This window comes from Oryza sativa, chromosome 8, assembly GCF_034140825.1.
Source record: "Oryza sativa Japonica Group chromosome 8, ASM3414082v1".
Classification (NCBI taxonomy): Eukaryota; Viridiplantae; Streptophyta; class Magnoliopsida; order Poales; family Poaceae; genus Oryza; species Oryza sativa.
This window is the reverse complement of record NC_089042.1, coordinates 9,709,772-9,732,406: the sequence shown is the minus strand read 5'-3', so window position 1 is coordinate 9,732,406 and position 22,635 is coordinate 9,709,772. Positions and strand designations below refer to the sequence as shown.

The 22,635-nt window shown below is 41.6% G+C and overlaps 1 pseudogene; it reads left to right on the top strand.

The window, feature by feature from the left end:
• Nucleotides 1-4,524: 4,524 nt before the first annotated feature.
• Nucleotides 4,525-7,674, top strand: LOC9267185 (putative disease resistance protein RGA4; annotated as a pseudogene).
• Nucleotides 7,675-22,635: the final 14,961 nt, after the last annotated feature.

The window sequence follows — 22,635 nt, the reverse complement described above, 5'->3', positions numbered from 1 at the left end:
TCGTGCTTATCTAGCAAATTGGGTTGAAACTTGACGAGCCAATTGACCTGGCGAAGCTCATGGGTGAAAGCTTGGCATTGCGAACCATACGTCATGGCACTAGGCAGCCAAGAGAGATGCAAGCGTAGTCAGGAGCTGAGAAGAAGGAGGCTTGGTCATCTAGGCCCTTAGCCTTTCGTCGCCTCTCCCGGTGATGCTCGAGGGTGACATACGGCGTCTTCGTTGGCGTTCCTCTCATTGTTGCGATAGTGGAGGTGAGCAGCGAGGCATCAGGCGTTGCTTCCATCAAACCTCAACTCATCCCTGAGAGGGAGAGGTTGGTGCGACGGCGTTGCAACCCTCGATATGCTGCAGTTGCTCACTCTACAGAGCTCTCTCGGCTGCAACCTTGCGGTGATCGGCCCTCCGATGTTTCATTGGCAACCTGGATTGGTGGTTGCCTAAGAGGCATCTGCTCTGTTAGTGGGATGCTCCTCGGGCAGGCAGAGCTAAAATCAATTTACTATCGTACTGGTGCGTAAGGCACACCGGGGCGAAGTTTGGGCGGTGGAGCGAGCCACCTTTCACTGTGGTCCCTCCGGCATGCTATGATCAGCCACGGTCCCAATAGACCTGACGCTATGGTCTCGCTAGCCCAGCGTGAGGGCGGACATGCAGCACGACTCTGCTCCTGACGCATGCCGCATACGTTGGGGCCGATCGTGGGTGATGCTAGGAGATCATGTTTGATTGTAAGTAGCGACCTCCTTCTCCGCCCCATTGGAGTCAGAGTGATGGCGACAGTGTGCCAAACATCACCTACTTCGCGAGGGAACGAACGCAAGCTCCAGAACTCAACCCTCCTAACTGGCGTGCCATCTGCTAGTGGATGAACACCGGTAGAAGGGATTCGGTAGGATCCCTTTGGGTTCGGCAGTGGGGATGAACGCATTGGGCTACCTAGGGTGCCTTGAAATGGGTAAATGAACAAGGGGGATTTAGATAGGTTTGGGTCTCTTGGGAGAGTAATACCATACTCATGTGTGTTGTATGCTTCTTTGCCATAGTACAAGTGAGGATTCTTCAATCCCTTTACTTTGTCCTAGGCCTACTTCGGGTACCACAGTGATAGTACCGTAGCAACAACTAGGACAACCGGTGAAAATTATCTACTGAATTGTGTGCCTAACCAACTTGTTCGTTACTCCCATTGCGATGGTCCCCCCACCTATGAAGTGAGAGACATGGGCGCCACTCACTAGCATGGGAGATTGGGAGTCATTTTAATGAGAAGCCATCAACCGCAGTCGACGCCGTACGGCTCCACCTATTAGTGTCGGGTAAAGCAGATGAAAAAGGTAGTGGGACCAGGCGGGATCCACGGAGTCAACCACCCTGCTTGGTCTCCCATGTTGTCCGATAGCCCACACCTGCCCCAAATGGACATGCAGTATGGGTTGTCCCATCCTTTACATCGCATGCCTTAGGGCATCCACAATGTGAAGCAAAAGTAGTCCATAAGCAATATTATATTTCATTCAGCTATTTATTACCATTGTGCAACTAGTTCATATGGAGAAAATAACAAAAGGTATCCATAAGCATATGGACTACCCATATCGAATAAATAATACTATCTATCTCTATTTCTCTCTCATCTCCTAATGCTACCTTGTATCTATATACATGGTGGAGATTGCTATAGTTAAAGTCTCTTTATGTGGGTCCCATCAATATGGATCACTTTTGCCATATACATTGGTGATGCCCTTAGGGGTAGATAACTATCACGTCTCCCTTAAAGGAAGCAACTTTGACAGACAAGGCCTTATGGAATGCCTCGCCCTAGCACATTAAATGGCCTAGAGTATTCTCCCATGGCGATAGATGGGTTGTGGATGCTTGTGTGCAAACCATAGTGCAAAAAACCGGACCAGTGAGTGACCCGGACGACACCTCGGTTCACCGGTCCGACGGTCTGACCGGCGGACCGCCGGTTGAACCATGGCTCAATATGTTTAATATATACAACATGTATTTCTCTAACACACAACGAAGCAAAGGTGGGATGGTTAGAGCTACGTGCTCTCAGTGTACAGACCCAGGTTCGAATCCCCTTTACACAACCCTTTTCTATACAGGCCCATGGACTGGACCTAAACGGTGGCCCATTAATTTCATTTGTCCGGTCCAACCGAGCCGGTTTAATGGCCGGTTTAGTCAAAACCCGCTCGGTTCAGCCGGTTCAGTCCGAGTCGAATGCATGTCCGGTCTTTCAGTTGAGCCGAACCGTGGAGACCTCTGGTTCCGGTTTATTCCGGTCGAACCGCCGGCCCGGTCCGGTTTTTTCCACTAGGGTGCAAACTAGCTTGGGGCTGCCTATCTCTAACAATTCGGATTAGAGCAAGTTTAATAGTATAGCCAACTACTAGCTTCAATTCATATATAGCTAATCTAATAGCTCATTTATACAATAGTTACATACTACACTATTAATATCTGGTCACACCTGTCATACACACACTGCGTCTTAGAGTCCGTGTTATAACTGGTTACAAATTTATAGCCCGCCGTCCTTCTCTCTCCTTATTTATCTTCTTAAAATATGTTTGCAGCTGGCTTATAGCCTGCTATTGTACCTGGTCCCACCTGTCATACACACACTGCGTCTTAGAGTCCGTGTTATAAATGGTTACAAATTTGTAGCCCGCCGTCCTTCTCTCTCCTTATTTATCTTCTTAAAATATGTTTGCAGCTGGCTTATAGCCTGCTATTGTACCTGCTCTTATGGCCTTGACGGGTGTTCAGGGGGCAGACTACTAGGGCCCTAAGCACCTTATTCAAACTATACTTCTTCCCAAGCCACGTGGAGGGGGCGCAGTCTTTAAGACGAACGGGCCCACCCCTCCCTATGCAGCCTACGTCCACGATGCAGGGGAACCCTTGTTCCCATATCACTGACATCAACATGCTTGAAGTGGTGGGTGGCGGTGGCACGATATGCACAAACTTTCGGTGGTTGGTGGCACCTCGGCATGGTGAAGATCGAGTGAAGGACAGTGAATGGGGAATATGGGATGGAGTGGGGCAAAATACATAGCGATGTTCCACTATACGCTGTGAACTTGTAGAATTTTCCCCAAGCAGTAAACTATATAGAAACACAATTTTACACCCTTATAATTTTATATTGCATTCTATTCAAGTGGGAGGAGAAATTAATCTAAACCTTTGGATCGTTTGCAGTGCTTGAAGAACTAAGAGGTATCCTACATTCCTACATACTTTTCGGTGTAAATTTTGATACTACCTGATACAATCAATGTTCCAGAAATCAATACTAATTATAATAGTGGTATCTTGTTAAGGATGGTAAAATTACTCCAAAACAAACCCACATTTGCAGTTCCATCACACTGATTTGTAAATGTTAGAGTGCGCAGCCTGACCCACCAACCGTGGGCCACCCAGGTCACGTTGGGCCTGCTCCACCACAGGCCCAACCAGAGCCACAACTTTAGGTCCTGGGCCTACACAACCCAAAAGACTAGTCTGATGGGTGAGGACCGCCCCCACCTTTTAAGTCGTGCTCCCCCATCATCAATTACCGATGTGGGACTAGACCCAACAATCTCCCCCGTCACACATCGGGCCCAACAATCTCTCCCTTTTAAGTCGTGCTCCCCCATTATCAATTACCGATGTGGGACTAAACCTAACAATCTCCCCGGTCACACATCGGGCCCAACAATCTCCCCCGTCACATCAACCCATGTGACCCCGAAGACTTGTTATCTGGGCCTCGGGCCTAACAATCTCCCCCGTCACATCAACCTATGTGATCCCGAAGACTTGTTACCGGCCTCCCCACCATGTGACCCATGTAAATTTCTCCCCCGTCACACATCGGGCCCAACAATCTCTCCCTTTTAAGTCGTGCTCCCCCATTATCAATTATCGATGTGGGACTAAACCCAACAATCTCCCCCGTCACACATCGGGCCGAACAATCTCCCCCGTCACATCAACCCATGTGACCCCAAAGACTTGTTATCTGGGCCTCGGGCCTAACAATCTCCCCCGTCACATCAACCCATGTGACCCCGAAGACTTGTTACCGGCCTTCCGGGTTCCAAACCTTGGGCTCTGGTATCATTTGTTAGAGTGCGCAGTCCGACCCACCAACCGTGGGCCACCCAGGTCACGTTGGGCCTGCTCCACCACAGGCCCAACCAGAGCCACAACTTTAGGTTCTGGGCCTACACAACCCAAAAGACTAGTTTGATGGGTGAGGACCGCCCCCACCTTTTAAGTCGTGCTCCCCCATCATCAATTACCGATGTGGGACTAAACCCAACAGTAAACTATTAAAAGTAATAGTAGTAAGTATATATTGATATCTGGAAATTTCTAGGAAATGTTGCTTAGTCTTGATTCTCGAACCATCTGTAACACAACTGTGTATCTGTTACTAGCATGCAGGTTTTCATTCTCTGAGATAAGTCGCTTGTTATTCTTATTGGATCTCCCTCGTCAAGTTCTCTTATGGCAATCATACTAGATTATTTGATTGGATCGTGTATCAGAAAGTTGCAAGAGATCATTACTGAGGAAGCAATTCTTATTTTAGGTGTAAAAGAAGAGCTCAGAGAACTAGGGCGAACAATGAGCCAATTACAGTATTTTCTTATTGATGCCGAACAAAGGAGGTCAGAAGAGTCAGCGGTTAACATATGGCTTGGTGAGCTGAAAGACGCTACATATGAAGCTGAAGATATTCTGGACTTGGCAAGTTTTGAAGGAAACAAATTGCTATCACAGAATCCATTGCCATCTTCATCATCAAGAAACTCCACTGGATGTACTGGTTTTTCTTTTTTCTGTTGCCTTCCAAATATCCACAGGCGTCATGAGATCGCTGTCCGAATCAGAAACTTCAACTTTGAACTTGAAAAGATTTTCAAGATGGGTGAACTCTATTTAAAGCTTCAAAATATGCAGCCCACGGTACAAGTTCCAGCAGCGAAGCCAATAAAAACATGCCAACTTCTGGAACCTAATCTTGTGGGCAAGGAAATTTTGCATGGTTGCACAAGATTGGTGAAACTTGTGCTTGCACATAAGGATAAAAGGGCATACAGGTTTGGTATTGTTGGGACGGGCGGGATTGGGAAGACAACAATGGCTCAAAAAATATATAACGATCACAGAATAAAAGGAATCTTTAGCAAACGAGCATGGATTTGTGTTTCTCAGGATTACTCTGATGTTAATCTTTTGAGAGAAGTTCTTCGAAATTTTGCGGTATATCAAGAACAAGGAGAAACTGTCACGGAACTCAAGAGCAAGCTGGCAGCAACTGTTAAAGGTGAGAGTTTTTTTCTAGTGTTGGATGATGTTTGGAAGCATGAGGTGTGGACCTATCTTCTTGGAACTCCATTGCTTGCTGCTTCAACTGGAATTGTAGTGATAACTACTCGACATGACACAGTTGCTCGGGAAATTGGTGTGGAACATATGCATCAAGTTGAATTTATGTCAGCAGCAGTAGGATGGGAGCTGCTTTGGAAGAGCATGAATATTGAGAGAGAGAAAGAAGTGCAACATTTACGTGAAATAGGGATAGAGATTGTTCGTAAATGTGGTGGCCTTCCTCTTGCAATCAAGGTCATTGCTAGAGTTCTAAGCACTAAAGAGAAATCTGAGAACGACTGGAGAAAGGTTATAAATAAAAGTGCTTGGTCTAGGGGCATGCTTCCTACTGATCTCAGAGGAGCTCTATATTTGAGTTATGAAGAACTACCACGACATTTGAAGCGATGCTTCCTTTATTGTGCCTTACATCCAGAAGATTGGTTCATCCTTCGCGATGATCTTATCGGGTATTGGATTGCTGAAGGTTTTGTGGAAGAGCAAGAAGAACAACTTCTAGAAGAAACAGCTGAAGAATATTACTACGAGTTAATATATAGGAATCTCCTTCAACCAGAGCATACATATTTTAACAATATTATGTGCAGAGTCCATGATCTTCTAAGGCAGCTTGCTTGGCATTTATCAGGAGATGAAATTTTTTATGGAGAACCAGAGTCATTGGGGGCTAAAACTTTGTCAAAACTACGACGTGCTTCAATTTATACTAAGAAGGATTCTGTGGTGCTCCCTGATATGGACAACGAACACACTAGAGTAAGGACTCTGAATATTCAATGTAGGTCCGTAATAGATGGAAATACAATTTTCAACAGATTTCCACGCCTTCGAGTTTTAAATTTGACTGGTTCTCCAGTACAGAAAATTCCAGGTTGTATTGGTGATTTGATCTATCTAAGATTACTTGATCTTGATAAGACTAACATATATTGTCTCCCCGAGTCCATCGGTTCACTAAAAAACCTTCAAATATTGAACTTGCAGCGGTGTGTTGCTTTGCATAGCCTTCCTATGACAATTACTCAATTGTGCAATTTAAGACGTCTTGGTCTTTGCCATACACCAATAAATGAGGTTCCAAAAGGGATAAACAGATTGAAATTTCTCAATGATTTAGGAGGGTTTCCTATTAGTAGTGGGAGCAATAATAATACTGAAATACAAGATGGATGGAACCTGGACGAATTGGGTTCTCTTTCACAGATGAGGCGGCTAGATATTATCAAATTGGAAAGAGCAACACCTTTATACAGTACAACTTCCTTGCTAACATACAAGAAGCATCTTAAAGTTTTATATCTTTGCTGTAGTGGATGGACTAGTGAAGCATATTCTGATGAAGATGTTAGCAATAATGAGAGGATCTTTGAACAACTAACCCCTCCAAACAACTTAGAAGATCTATCTATTGTGAGATTCATTGGTCGGAGGTATCCCACTTGGCTTTGCAGTACCATTTTGTCTTCCCTAAAACACCTAGAACTCTTAGATGCAAATCCTGCATGCATCTGCCACCAATTGGGCAGCTACCATGCTTGAAGTATATGAAAATTTTGGGGACCAACATTACAAAGATAGGACCTGAATTTGTTGGCTTTGGGGTGCATAAACTAGAATCCGTAGAGGTAGCTGCTTTCCCGAAGCTTGAATGTTTGGTCTTCAGTGATATGCCCAACTGGGAGGAGTGGACCTTTAATGAAACAGCTTCAGTGTCTGTAGAAGCTTCTACACCTCTAACATTGAAGTTTCTACCTTGTCTGGAGAAGTTGTACATATATGGCTGCCCCAAGCTAAGGGCTCTCCCACTAGAAATTGGACAAGGGACCACTAGACTAAGGGAGCTCCACATAAGAGGAGCAAACTGCCTGAGGGTGGTGGACGACATCCCATTCCTTTCTGACTGTCTTTCAATACGTCAATGTGAAGGCCTTGAGAGGGTCTCGAACCTTCCACAACTGAGGAAGTTGTACCTAGGTGTTTGCCCAAATTTGAGGAATGTTGAAGACTTGAATAGTTTGGAATTGCTGCTGCAGACTACGGATATGCAGGAGATGTCTTCACAGTGGGTGCCTCAGCTTCGTGACCAGCATCGCCATCTTCACCATGAAGACCTGGATGTCTACACGTGGCGTTGGGATCGAGAGAAGCCCATTTTCATGACAAAATTGTCACAAGGTATGGACATTTTTAGGCATATAGTTTTGTTTCATGATTATTTCATTTAATTTTGCGTCAATGCAAATAGCTTGCTGCCATGCTTGATTGTATATCATGTGATATTACATTGTGTTCAATTTGTTATCAGAAGTTGGCTCTTTTAGGTTCAGAATATAGACGACCGAAATAATAATCATGTCTAAAATAATTTTCTATTAAACTTGACGCAACAGCTATTCATCACCTGGTACATTAGAACCTGTGATGCAATGGATACACGTAACACCAATCAAAACAAAGAGGCACGAACAAAAACACAATAGAACTAGTTATATATAATTGCAACATGCAGGTTCCTTCAGTGGTTCACTAGTAATAGTGGATAGTTTTCTCTTCAAAACTTTCATCCCCTGAAACCAAGAGTTGTAACCTATAGATAACCTACTAATCTAATACTTCCTCCATTTCACAATGTAAGACTTTCTAGCATTGTGCACATTCATATAGATGTTAATGAATCTAAATATATGCATATATGTCTATATTCATTAACATCTATATGAATATGGGCAATGCTGGAAAGTCTTGCATTATGAAATGGAGGGAGTAGGAACCTGCAAAGACTGCACAAACACATAAATACTATTAAGGCTTATCGAACACCCAATTGTTAATTAGACTAATAAACACTAGATGATGCCCCGCGCTTTGCTACGGGATATATGTTAGATAATGGAGAAATGATGAAATGATTTGGATTAAAATATTATGAAAATGATTTAAGAATGATGATCTAGCATGTGTATGTTTAGTTTTAGAACGAAACAAATTGGATATAAGCACAACTCTATCATTCCCAAATTGATTATCATATAACCGCATGGACACGGATTTTATCGGAATACAATTAATGTAGCAAGGGAGAATATGTGCATGCTAACGTTGTAATTTTTTTTTGAAAGGAATGCTAAGGGTGTAATTGACACTGTATTTTAATCGATGCATACATTGTGGGAGAATATGTGCACATGTTTCTTGATTGATGTGATTTAAATTATTCTTGGTCTTGGTGCATAAACATATATAATGATCAATTTAGGATAGAGGGAGTATATGCTTGCATGTTGAGCTTTGTGTGCTTAATGTGTTGATGTGGCGTGCTTGTATGTTAAGTTTTAGGTGTTTAGTCGGTATTAGTTTTATAGAAAGAAGAGATTCCATTAAACGTATGGAGAAGCTAACATCGGAATAATCAACTTTTTTGCCACTCTATAGAGATGAGTGGCAATAGATTTGCATTTTCTATAGGAGAGGTGGTAGTGAGGGGGTTTAAATATATCTGGTAAAGAGTGGCAAAAGGTTAAATCATCCGTGTCATATTAATTGGATTCAAAGAAATTCAAGAATCTTCCAGGAAACCTCAAGAACAGTGGAGGAAATAGTGGGACAAATCCATGAAGACATAGAAACATTCCTCTTTAAACCTCCCTGATCTCTCATCTCTCTAATCCTACCAAAGTTGTAATTCTCTAGCTAATTTCCCTACCCTCTTGTCTTATGCTTACTCTGTAAAGACCATCTTTGTTTTTCCCTCATTTTTATTCCTTCTAATATAACCGGCAGCCTTCCTGCCGTCTATCGTTTCAAAGAAAAAAAAAACCTCCAGGTAGGTTTCAACTTCTTTATTTATTCAAGGACCACCTGGCAAACTTAGCTTCATCATCTGTAAGGGAGTACATGCCCAGTTTTTTTTTTAAGTCTGGCTCATATATTTGTGTCGTTTTTTATATTTCTCCCATGCATATGCTGCCATCATTGTCCTGGCCATGCGCTAGTTCTATAATTTATCTTCTTTATTTTGTACATTTTCTTTTTAGATGGTATTTTGGTATGTTGGTAAATACAGAAGACTTGGATAGTGTAACAACAGCAGAACTAGTATCAAGTTTTTAACTGTGGTTATTGCTTTATGTTGAAACATCATGATCACAGAAGAGAGATGGAAAAATGAAGATCTCTAATATAAGTATATAACCTCTAATATTGACAAATATGACCTCTAAAATTGTTTAGATTGACAATGTTGCAATCCATTTTTTGTCAGAAAAAGAATATGAGGTGAAGAGAACGAGGCAAACCGTATATTCCGCGTCTGAGGTACATCACATGACTATGGCTTATTACTCAGGAGGACCCTCTTACTGAGGAATTAGCAAACCATGCATTAACTACAGAAAAAAATGGTACGTTTTGTCAAGATACAACACTAAAATCTACCTCGAAGATGACCTTCAAGATCTTCAGAACATTTTACGAAACAGGTCCAATGGTACAACAAATCCATATTTGGTCTTCATCTCTCGTAAAGCAACCCCTTTTGTATCTAAGTTGCAACAGTTATCCTCTTTGTGTGATATGCCTGTTAGATGATGAGAGCTAGTCTATGCATTGTGTTGATGTTGTATATTTATAGGGCTATGTACAAGATCTAAAAGAGGATGTATGCGGAGACAAAGGTTTAGACATGTATAGGACCTCCCGACGAGAGGTAATACCCTACTCCTGCTTTGTTGTATATTGTATCCACCAGGTGTATTGATCTGTTGATCTTGTTAAGGTTGCTGCTCTCGAGAGACTCCCTACTCGCCTTATATAGGTTGGAGGACAGGGTTACAAATGAAGGGAACATAACAGTTCTCGGCATTAGTCTCCTATTCTATTATATGGTAGTATTCAGCCATTGCTCTATGCCCAACCTGTTGACGAGAAACACGGAGGCCTAGGAATTCTGCTTAGCTCCATCGTAGATCCAAGGCGCTTTCGTGTTCAGGGTGTGCCAGTTGGTTCAATCCTGAAACCAACAAGAATAAACAAGAAAACCAAATTAGAATACGAAGCCAATCGGCCAATGAGCCGATGATGTGTGGTGTGAACCTAGCCGACGCGACCTGACCAAATTGGCTGTGAGGTGTAAGATGAATAAAATTAAGTAAACCTAAAATATGTTTCGTTGGCTATACATGCATGTAATTAAACATGTAATGTATGGACAAAGATTATATTTGTTTATATCATATCCGATAATACAATACTTGGGGTTAAAATCGATATTGTATCGTCTAATACTCCAATACAATCTTATACAAGAATATCAATCTAAGAGCAAGCTTGATATATTTAATATAGTGAGACACACTTGTATAAGGGGAGGATACAACATGAAATGCATGATTAGAGAATTTAAACAAGGCTAAACTGTCATATCAGATAAGATTGGCTGAAACCCCGATTCTACCCCTATTAGCAATCAAAGAGCAGGTTAGTTTCTATTATTCTAAGCATGACTAGGGCTGATGCAACACAAAGTATGAAAAGAAGCATAAAGTCTAAATAATCAAGCGGTTGACTGATTTTCAGGGTAGTAGATACCTTAACTAATCTATCATTGCTGCCCTTCTCGGCAACAAGTCTCATATCCATCATCAATATCAACATAATCATCATAAATCACCATTTCTGTAACCCATTTTCATAAACCCATTTAAAACACAAGTCTAAACTCATGACACTTCACCAAGTCGCTCTTGACCATGAGCACGGCTAACCGGTTAGTTTTAACTCTGCAGAGTTCGTACAAATCCACATGATGTGATAAAACCCCGGAGGCTACACTCTAGTTGTTTCAGTGCCGGCCAAGCACCCCACACTCTACTTGATGAACGCGGACTAGAGGTCACAACGTAGCCATTACATTGCTTAATGCATAACCTTGCATGAGCACGATAAGTGTGAATCCACCCTAGGCTTAAGACCTAGAGCCATTACACCCACGCCTTAACCTAATGCCGTGGTGGCAAACACAACCATTCCCTCACGAGGCATGTTATCGTTCTATTGGACAGACTTAGACACCCATGCCGTGAGGCGGAACATCTGTCCCCTCATAGAACACACATACATAGGAAATTAATCATCGTACAATCAAACACACACACAGATGGATAGTTCCTAAACATAGTTCTACAAACCGTGACCACCATCTCTACTACAACAGCCTCTCGAATGCAAGGTTAAACACTAAACAACTTAATAAGCTAAGGTTATCACATACTAACACATGTGGCAGTACTGTATACTTAGTTGGTAACATAGAGTTCGGTCCTTAATCTACTCAAGCTAACGCTCCCCCTATCGGTGCACAACTACTATCGTATGTACACCACTCGCCGCCCAAGTATAGAATCACATTTTCACCAATTTTAGTTCACAAATATCAGAGGTCTTCACCTCTGTCCAGCAGTAAAAATAATGCCCAAATCTCATTTATAAAGTGATCATATCGTTATTTAGCAAATTACTAAGCATGGCTAAGCATAGGGCATTCATAAAAGCATGTATACACCCATTTGAGTACATAGAAAGTGCTCTAACGAATCTTATTGATACAAACAGCAGGGAAATCAATATCAAAGGAGGATCATGCAGCAAGTAGGTCACAACTACCAATTACCACATTTCAAATACCGACAGTTATAAATAAGCATGCAATTTCGCAAACAAACATTTTCATCTCCCAAATCATGGGTTTCAATGTGATCAAAGGAAGGGGGAGGAAAACTTTCCTTATTCCTGGAAAATGTTAGTTCCTAAGTGTTGACAGTCGTTATCGATCAGTTTCACCCGTCAATATTACTAAAATAAAGGAGAACTAGTTATGATTGCAATGCATATTTGTATTAGAATAAGTTATTTTGCACTAGCATTGGGATTCTAACCTCTTGCAGAGAATAAGCATAGAATGGAGGAGAATCGACCGCAAAATGGACGATCAATTAATCGAACGCTGTCAAGATGAGACTTGTGGACAAGTGCGCTGAGAACACTAAATGGACACGACCAAATGAGCCCAAAATTCACAAGTCTAGAGAGAGGGATAGAAGAGGAGTCCACTTGCTGAAAATGGGCCAGGTTGGCCCAGCCCATGGTTCGGCCGAACCCGCCGTTTCTCCATTGGATGTAGGGTTTTGATGGACGGCTAAGATTGGCTCCCTATGACGGTTGGAGGGTATTACCGACCTTTCCAACCATCGTAACTGTCATACTCAAGCTATAAAAGGACTTCACATCACTCCCTCCATCACACACTCAAGCAAGAAGCTCCAAGCTCTCTCTCAAGTTTAGTTTAGTGCTTTAGAGTTAATGGAGTAGGAATAGAATAGTATCTTCAGTTCTCGGAGTCTTCGGAAGAATTCGGGTATGGATCTAGTAGCTCTTCCTTTTTTTGTAAGACTTGTACAATTATTAGAATATTCTTCTAAATTTATTTATGGTACTTTACTTTATTCTGATTATTCAAATACCGACTTTCCGATATATTATTTGAGATATAATTGTCTAGCTAGCTTACCTGGGAGATGCATTGGTGTGGGTATAATTTTCATTTATATGATTGCTCTAAGTCATGACGATGATTGTGGAGTAGTATTTGGTAGCATAAGCGAGGTGCTTAGGCTATTGAATATCATTATTTGGGGTTATTTGGGCCGCTGATGGTGACAACTCAGTACGTGTATTCCTCCATGTTAGTATATAATCCTAAGCTACTTTCCTGGGGAGAGTACTACTTCGTATTTAGCCCCGGTTGGATGGCCATGACGGGTTGTCGTAAGAAACTCGGCAATCAGGGGTGGTCTCTCGAAACACTAGGACTGCATTGTAAAGGGGTATTGGCTATATAATTATATAGTAGATAATATTATCTAAAGTTTTATGTATATGAGAAGTATAGGAATAGATTCTTTTATTATTCTTTTCCACTTAGCCTAGACTTAGTATTTATGAGAGAATGAGTTCTTCTGCTTCGTGTCACTCTACCCTTCAATTAAATTAACCCCTGCTTAGACTTTGATGATTACAAGTAACATATACTATAAATATTAGCATAGTTTTCTCTATTATAATCTTCCCACGGGATTAAACAAATACGAGACCCTTGGAATACTTACGGGTAAAATGCTAAAATGGTATATCTTGAGGATGTAATCTGTAACCATAATATACCATAAATATTTTTGCGTCATTGCTGAGAATTATATTTCTAGTAATTTCGTTGAGAAATACCAACACTAAGTCACTCCTTCACCAATATCGCAAATATCTATATAAATTACACATTATGCAATTAAATACCGAAATAGGTGGAAAATCCAAAATGCATTATTTGTAAAATAAATTTAGGTGAAAGAATTTCAATTTTATATATTTTTATTTGGGAGTTATGAACTCTAGAAGTTTGTGTCGGTATAGTGTAGTATTTACTTTAAGTAATGTTATACAATATTTTTGACATGTGATTTTTATTAGATTTTACTTCACAGAGGCGTAGTGATGTGTTTTCTAAGACTAATACATTTGGTTTCATAATTTTTAGAGTAATTATGAATTCTTTATGAATTTTACAATTTATAACATGTTCTATGTTGACAATTTAATATATTAATCTGGGAATCATTATATAAGCTAAGTGTTTTAAGTTTTTGGTGGGAGAGGATGGGGTTTTAGCTTCTCTGGTCTATCTAGGATTTATTTTGGTTTATTTGAGGCTAGGGTGCATTTTACATAATTTGCTTAACTAATAGAATGTGATTAGCACTTATTCTATCGAATTAAACTTTAGATATATAATTTCTACAGAAGGTGCCACATTTCATTTTACTGAGTTGTAGTTCACTACTTGCTGGTTACATAGAGACTTGGTTCACACCATTAGGAGTAAAGATGAATTTCCTACAAATTTTACAAATTAATATATGCTCTATGTTGATTATTCTTTACATCAAAGTCTAGGGGCTTTTTATGTACTGTAAGTGTATATTTTTATTTCATATCATTGAAGTGTACAATTTTTTGACTCTACAGAACTTGAGTTCATCCAAAAAGGAGTTAAAATGAATTTTATATGAATTTCCAAATTTCAGCCTATCTAAAACCAATTATTTTGTAGATAATATTTTTAGGTGCATTTGATGCAAAGTAAGTACTTTCTCTGTTTCATATTATAAGACTTTCTAGCATTACCTGTAACACCCTGAATAATCGACCAATAAAACGAAACCCGAAATTGAGTACTTTCAAAAACTTTTAAATAAATTTGCATCATGCTGATGTTATTGGTTCTTTTGTTGTGCATCATAATGGATGTTATGGTCATTATTGCTTGCCAAACTATAAAACGTCACAAATGAAAATTAAGCTAAAGCTATACAACTACGTAACAATTATAAAAATAAAATATTTATTATGAACCCTATAAATATTTACGCACAACACAACAAAGCCATATAAAGAGAAGGTTAATTACTAATTTAATTTATAGGTCAAATATTAATATTGTGAGTGTCATGACATCTAAGTAATCATGGAATAATCGCCACTACGATGACTCTATATATATATAAAGGAGCGTTCCACTGGAATATTTACATTATTATTTATAATGTTCATTGAGTCTCTCATGGAATAGAATTCACTCACATAAAGTAAATGGTCATGCAAATAAATTGAGCTTTATATACAAAATACGTTTATGTGAGTGTTTAATTAAGCATTTAGACCAATATTGTACCCAGCCTCAATTTACTTTTATGGAATAATAGATTAAACATGTTCATGTAAAATACATTGTTATACAATAAACTAAACCAATGTGATGTTGTATTATTAAAGGTCACATTAGAATGTTTAGTTAGTTTCTAAGGAATACCAAAGCCTAGAAGTTATATTGGATAATTTTTGGACAATCTAATGAAAGGCAAATTCATTTGGTAGAAATATGAATAAGTGAACAAATAAATAATAAATAGATGAATCAAAGAAATATTTGGATAGAAAACAGTCATCGTTGAATTCACACAATCTGCACAAGTCTGGCCCTTCCATTTTCTCTTTCTTGTTTCCTTTTCTTTTCTTTTCCAGCTGTCACTATTTATTGTCCACCACCTGTTCCACTTAGGCCCAGCCCAATCCAAATTCAACGCAGCAGCCAACCAGTATCTCGTACACCACCAACAAGATCGATCCACCGCGCATGAAACCGAGCCGCTTCAGCCAGACGCGCTCGTGCCTGCGTGCCCGTGCGCCACTTCCCGGCGCCTCGCACCGGCGTCGTGTCCGCGCCGCGCCACATCCATCCCGTCCGCGCCCGCCTTCCCTGCGTGCGCTGCATGTCGAAACATGAATTCGGCAATAATAAAAAGGGTAGCGCACGAGAGCTAAAAGTGAATGGATACGGAGACAAAGGATTTAGACAGGTACAGACCCTCTCAATGAGAGGTAATACTCTACTCCTGTTTGGGGATTTGAATCCGCCAGGTGTAGTATAGATCTGACGATCATATGTGCTCATGCCCCCTAGAGGGCCTCCTGCCCACCTTATATAGGATGGGGGCAGGATTACAAGATAGAAACCTTAACCAATACGGTATCGGTTTCCTAAATCTACTCTACAATCTTATCAAACCAGGACTTTAGGCCGTTCCATAATATACAGGGGAACGTAATACCCAAGTCATGATCCGTTACATATTTCATAGATATAAGTTATCCCCTATAACCAGTCGGATAACCACGCCGTGTGGGTATGGGGTACCCATAATCTCCACAGTAGCCCCTGAGACCTTCGCAATCGAAAAGATAATCTTCTCTCAAACCAGATTACTCCAAAGCCGAGTGCTTCAATCATCTTCGCTATGGTCTCCCGAGTACTTTTACCAAATCCGAAGACTGTGGATGGCTGAAAAATAACTGAATGTAAACTTAGGTGCATCGACTAGATGCACCTAATAGGTGTAGTCCCAACTATGGGGTTAATTGAATAAACCAAGCATATAGTCAGGGAATAAATAATCTAACCAACTGAATGGTTTTTAATAATTATAGTTAACCAAGTGACTTGATATCTATATATAGCATATGCGGTGTGAATCTCCGAATAACATGATCCGAGTGATATACTGACTGCTTTGTAAAATATGATGCATGCAACCTAAAGCTGACTACATCATTGAAATCACATAGCAAAACAGCTATAAAGAAGCTTAAATGCTGTGAATAAAGAAATTTCCAAAGTATTGGGCATAAGTCATGCGCACACTGCTTTAACAGATGTGCTGGTTTCACCACACTTGGAAATATACGGCATATGTGGTGTAAAATCCGAGTAAATAAACTCATAAAGGATTTACCAACCGCCTAGAAAATGACCATAATATATAATCAGCCTAAGCCATAATATTGGTCAATAAAAAGCGCACTTACGTGGCAAAAAGCAATGATCTTGTATCCAATCAATTGCTTTAGAACCCAAACAACACCTTGACTTATATAAAAAAGTCAGCGGGGCAGCTATCTAAAGCTTTGTTGTTTGACACCTTCTAAGATGCATTGTACCAACTCTTAAAAAGTTGAGTAACTGCGGTATAAAAGGATTTTAAGGTATTGGGCACTTGATCACGTGCACTTTGGCCTAAGCAAAAAGTGCCTAAGTCCCTAAAAGAACGTGACAGGCCACACCTGAAAATATGGGCTGCAGACATATTAGGCCTATGCCAAAAAATATGCCTTCGACATCCTTTAAAGGATGACGCATGTAACATGCTCCCGGGAATAAATCTTCCGGGTGATATAGACCATGTGTAGCTCATATGAATAGCTTCTGATCTGAGTGATTATCCCTTATGGGATACTCCCAAATAGATATAATAATTGAATCCCGACTGGCGCAAGTATTCGGCTGATAACCCTTACGGGAAATAATAAATAGTCCAGTCTTTAAGCATATAAAATAGACCCATGATCATGAATTCATGTTGCATGTATCTGGAACAAGTCCAAATTAAAGGTACGATACTTGTGTTTGAGCTAGTAAGCCCATGAGCACGTAGTCACAATTGTTCATTGATGGTAGCTGACGCAGTTAGCATAGAGACAAGACGACCAATATAGAGATAATATTGCCCAGCAGAGGTGGCAAAAATATTGGTGGTAGTGAAGATAGTGATACCAATCAAAAGTGATGAAGTTGCACAGCCGTGGAGGCGAAGAAACCAGTCGGCGGCAGTCAGGTCAGCCATCAATGAAGATGAAGGCGCCCAGCGATAAAGTTGTGTAGCCATGGCAGCGAAATAATTAGTCGGTAACAAACGAGGCAAATCAAAGGCGATGACGAAATCCACCAATCATGAAGATGAAGAAAATAGTCGAGAACGACAAACGCAACCGACATGATGAAGATGACGATGTCGGTGATCCAGTCAATAGCACTGTAGCAACCAATGATAATGACGAAGACGCTCATCAGCATTTGCATAGTAGGTCAACCGTGAAGGTGAAATAATAAGTCGGTGAAAACATAATCATCCATTAGCAACAGCGGAGATGTCAAGGTCGATGAAGCAGAGGTGCTGGTGATGATGTCAGTGATAATAATCCATCAAACTATTGAGAATATATCGAAGCTCGAGTATTTTCTTAATATTGGCATGTGTGTGACAAAGATTGATGCAACGCCTCTTGATTTATAAAGATGGCAGTAGAACTTGGTGCTATAGCTGTTGCAGATGCTTCACTTAGAGGAAAGTATATGTTGTTGTTCAACTCATTGAATCTGATATGAGTTGATTGGTTGATGAATCCAAACTCCCAGACATGTAAATTTAATCTTGACCTACTGCTCTAAAGCGAAGACAAAATTGATGACTCCCAGAGTTGACTCGTTGGCTGATTAATTGATTGCTTCATCTTGACATAAAGCTTGTCGAATTTTGAGCCATGTATTTGTGTAGCCCCCGACTCTTTGGTTTGTTGGGAAACAACTGAACATAGAGTCGAGAATTATAGCTTCTTGTCGTCGAGTAGTCATTGCTTGATTGAAGAAATGTTTTGAAGATGTCCAAGTAGAAATCCTGAATATTGCAGAGCCACTTGTAGTAAAATAACACGGCATCGCATACCGAGATGTCGAGGTTCACAAAGACGTCGTGGTTGGTGAAGTAGCAAATCTTGCGAAGTAGCAGCAATAGAGTTTGCTGGTGCCGAAGATAATAAAGATGAAGTCGTTCCACCATGATGACAAAGTTTCATTGCCGTGATCAAGTGGACACGAGTCGGCGGCAACAGAAGCAAACCGGTAGTGAAGACGCGCAGTTGTGAAGATAAAAGCACTAGTCGGCGGCGGCATAACCAGTCGGCGACGGAAGACGATGATGTCCATCAGTAGTGGTAGCTGTATACACCAGACGTAGAGGCAAGGGAACTAGTCAGCAGCAGACGAGACGACCGGCGATGAAGACGATAAGGCCAATCAACACTGGCAGAATCATGCAGCCATGGAAGTGAAGAAACCAGTCAGCAGCAGACGTAGATAGCTTGCATTGAAGATGATGACGCCTATTAGCGGTGGCGGTGACGTGGCCAGCCGTGAAGACGATAGCTTCAGTTGGCGTCATACGAGGTGGCTGGTCGGTGAAGATGTAGACGCCCAACAACGGCGGTATAATAGGCTAGCCGTGTAGGCGGAAACACCAGTCGGCGGCGGACGAGGCGGCCGGTCGGTGAAGACGTAGACGCCCAACAACGGCGGCATAATAGGCCAGCCGTGTAGGTGGAGACACTAGTCGGCGGCAGACGAGGCGACCAGTCGACGAAGACGATATCGCCGTCAGCAACGACGGTGGCGCACACCAACCGTGGAGGTGATGAAACTAGTCGGCAACGACGAAGGCAAGCCGATCAGTGAAGACGTGGATGCCCAACAGCGGCGGCATAATAGGCCAGCCGTGTAGGCAGAGACACCAGTCGGCGGCGACGGAGACAGGCCAGCGGTGAAGTCGTAGACGCCCAACAACGGCGGCATAATAGGCCAGCCGTGTAGGTGGAGACACCAGTCGGCGGCAAACGAGGCGACCAGTCGACGAAGACGATATCGCCATCAGCAATGACGGCGGCGCACACCAACCGTGGAGGTGATGAAACTAGTCGGCAACGACGAAGGCAAGCCGGTCAGTGAAGACGTGGATGCCCAACAGCGGCGGCATAATAGGCCAGCCGTGTAGGCAGACGGCGAAGGCAAGCCGGTCAGTGAAGTCGTAGACGCCCAACAACGACGGCATAATAGGCCAGCCGTGTAGGTGGAGACACCAGTCGGCGGCGGCGAAGGCAAGCCGGTCGGTGAAGACGTGGACGCCCATGAACGGTGGTGTGACCAACCAACCGTATAGGCGAGGACACCAGTCGGCGGCGACAGAGGCAGGCCGGTCGGTGAAGAAGTAGACGCCCATGAACGGTGGTGTGACCAACCAACTATATAGGCGAGGACACCAGTCGGCGGAAACAGAAGCAGGTCAGCGGTGAAGTCGTAGACGCCCAACAACGGCGGCATAATAGGCCAGCCGTGTAGGCGGAAACACCAATCGGCGGCGGCGAAGGCCAGCCGGTTGGTGAAGACGTAGACGCCCATCAACAGCGGCATAATAGGCCAGCCGTGCAGGCGGAGACACCAGTCGGCGGCAGACGAGGCGACCAGTCGACGAAAACGATATCGCCATCAGCAACGACGGCGGCGCACACCAACCGTGGAGGTGATGAAACCAGTCGGCAACGACGAAGGCGGCCGACGGTACATGTATAAAATAATAGATCAAATAATAATTAGTGATCCATGAATTAAATTTAGTTTATGGAAGAAAATTTAAAACGATAAACCTGATAATGGTCTGTGATACAGAAACTCTTGATTCAAGGCCTACTGGCCGGAATTTAGTTTACTTGAGGTATCAAATGTAAATATTAATTTGAGTAAAAATTACAGTGAGTTTATTATATTGATTTGTGCTTTCATGAATTTTTCCATGAGTTTATATTGCATACATTATTTTAGATAATTGCAAGACCTTTCGTTATACTAGGAATCGTGCACGTGCAATGCACGTTTTCGACATATAAAAACACTAAAATATTATTGCATTTTCCTGTAATGTCACCCAAAACACACAAACATATTTTTAAGAACCGGTGATTGAAAAGGGGCACACTTGGTGCGGCGAGGGAATTTGTGATTGGGAACTCATGATCCCAACATATTCACCCTGATAAAATTTCACTAAATATTCTTTTGAGCTATTTTAAAAACAAAATTATTGTTTGTTCTTTGTATGTCTCTACCCTGCGACAATCAGTCGTTAAGATCATTTGAAAATTGGATGGGCTGAATAGTCGAGCTGTTTGAGCATGACACAAGCGTACAACTCCAAGGTAGTATAACAGGGAATTGATCTAATCATACTGAAAGGCTCTGTGCTCGTTAGAAATATGAAGTCCAACAGATAAAAATGTAATATATGACCAATCACAGATATATTTTTAAATTTTTTGAACCTTTTCATTTTTAGTTTTAAAAATAAACCTTCCCAAAACTTATTTTTGAATATGAACCTTTTTTCAACGCGCAAGTGCGGATGGTGTGACTATTGTTTATCCAAGCGAGGCGAGGCGGAGTGGGCAAGAAGGTTCATGTTTAGAAATAAGTATCGAGATGGTTTATTTTTAAATTTAAAATCCGCCGCTCACCGCCGGGCTGCCACCTCTCATGGCCATCCCTCTAAGCCCGGCCACCTCCCCCTTCTTCCCCCTCCCACCCCCACCCCACCCCACCTTGGGACCCTAATTCGCCGGCGCCAGAGAAGAAGAGGAGGTCACCGGAGTTGGAGAAGAAGCACATGGAGCACGAATCGCGAAGCACATCCGGTGATTCAAAATTTGCAAGATTTGGGTATGCATTTTCTGTCGACAGATGCTTAGCAATTCCGTATAAATTATATCAACAGAACGTGTTGTCGAAGCCTAACAGGGCCATGGAACAAACTTGCTCCAAACTAAAACACGGTACAACTCACTGATGTTTTAAAACATACCAGCTTCCTTCCAAATGGAGATTCCATCCTTGATGTCAGCAAATAGTTGGGCTGCTGTGCTTCTCTTCTGATCAAAGATTCTTGCAGTACGTTCCCTTCCAAATGAGCCAATAGACCAACATAAACAAAGTATCAAACGGCTTCCTATAGCAAATTAAGAGGGAATTGAATCCTTTGCTTCAGATAACACCAATGATGTCATTCTTCCACTCAGGATTCCGAGTGAATTTTACCGATCTACAAAACAAATTTTTAGAATAATTTGTGAATTATATCAAACATCATTTCAGTTTTGTGGTAAGAAAATTATGCATAATCTAGAATCTTTGTTATACCTCACCATTAAAAATTCATTCTTTCTGATCTATAGGGAAGAACATTTTCAATTGCTGTAGTACTACTCAGTCATAAGCTTGTGGAATCAGCGAGTTGCATGGCACCATGAGACCAGGTCTGTGTTAGCAAACCGATTACTCCTGTAGTTCAGGTTGAACAGAGAACACCACCAAAGGCAGCCGCATCGACAGTGTTACCTGGTGCACATCTTGGAAAACCAAATTTACGGTCATCAAATGGCACATGAAAATATGATGGCAAGAGCTCCCTCACATGGCTATATTCGGTGTATCATGGCAGTGAACTTGATTCTTGAAAAGTCATTGTTTTTAATGGAATGAAATTAAGAGATAACTCAGAAAGAATTTTAATGTTACCAAATTAAGATATGATTCATACAAAAGGATGACACTGCAAAAAAAAAAAAAACATAAATCACGCCAGCTTACCTACTAGTGTAGCCTGGCAACTTTTAGTTGCATACAAACACAACTGAAAACCTACCCAAGTCACGTCATCTTGATTTTAGCTGCTACAAGTAATACTCCCTCAGTCCCATAATAATTGCATTTATAGGGAATTAGATGTTGGAATTAATGAATGGGCCTTAGCCCACTCGAAGATTAATTCTTTGGAGAATCACAAAAGCCCACCTCATGGGATGGCATGCATGTGGAGTTTAGTACCACCTTGCTTATTCTAGGAGAGGGGGACCTCCTTAAAAGGGAGGATGCCCTCCTAGCCACTTGAAGCATGTGTGGTG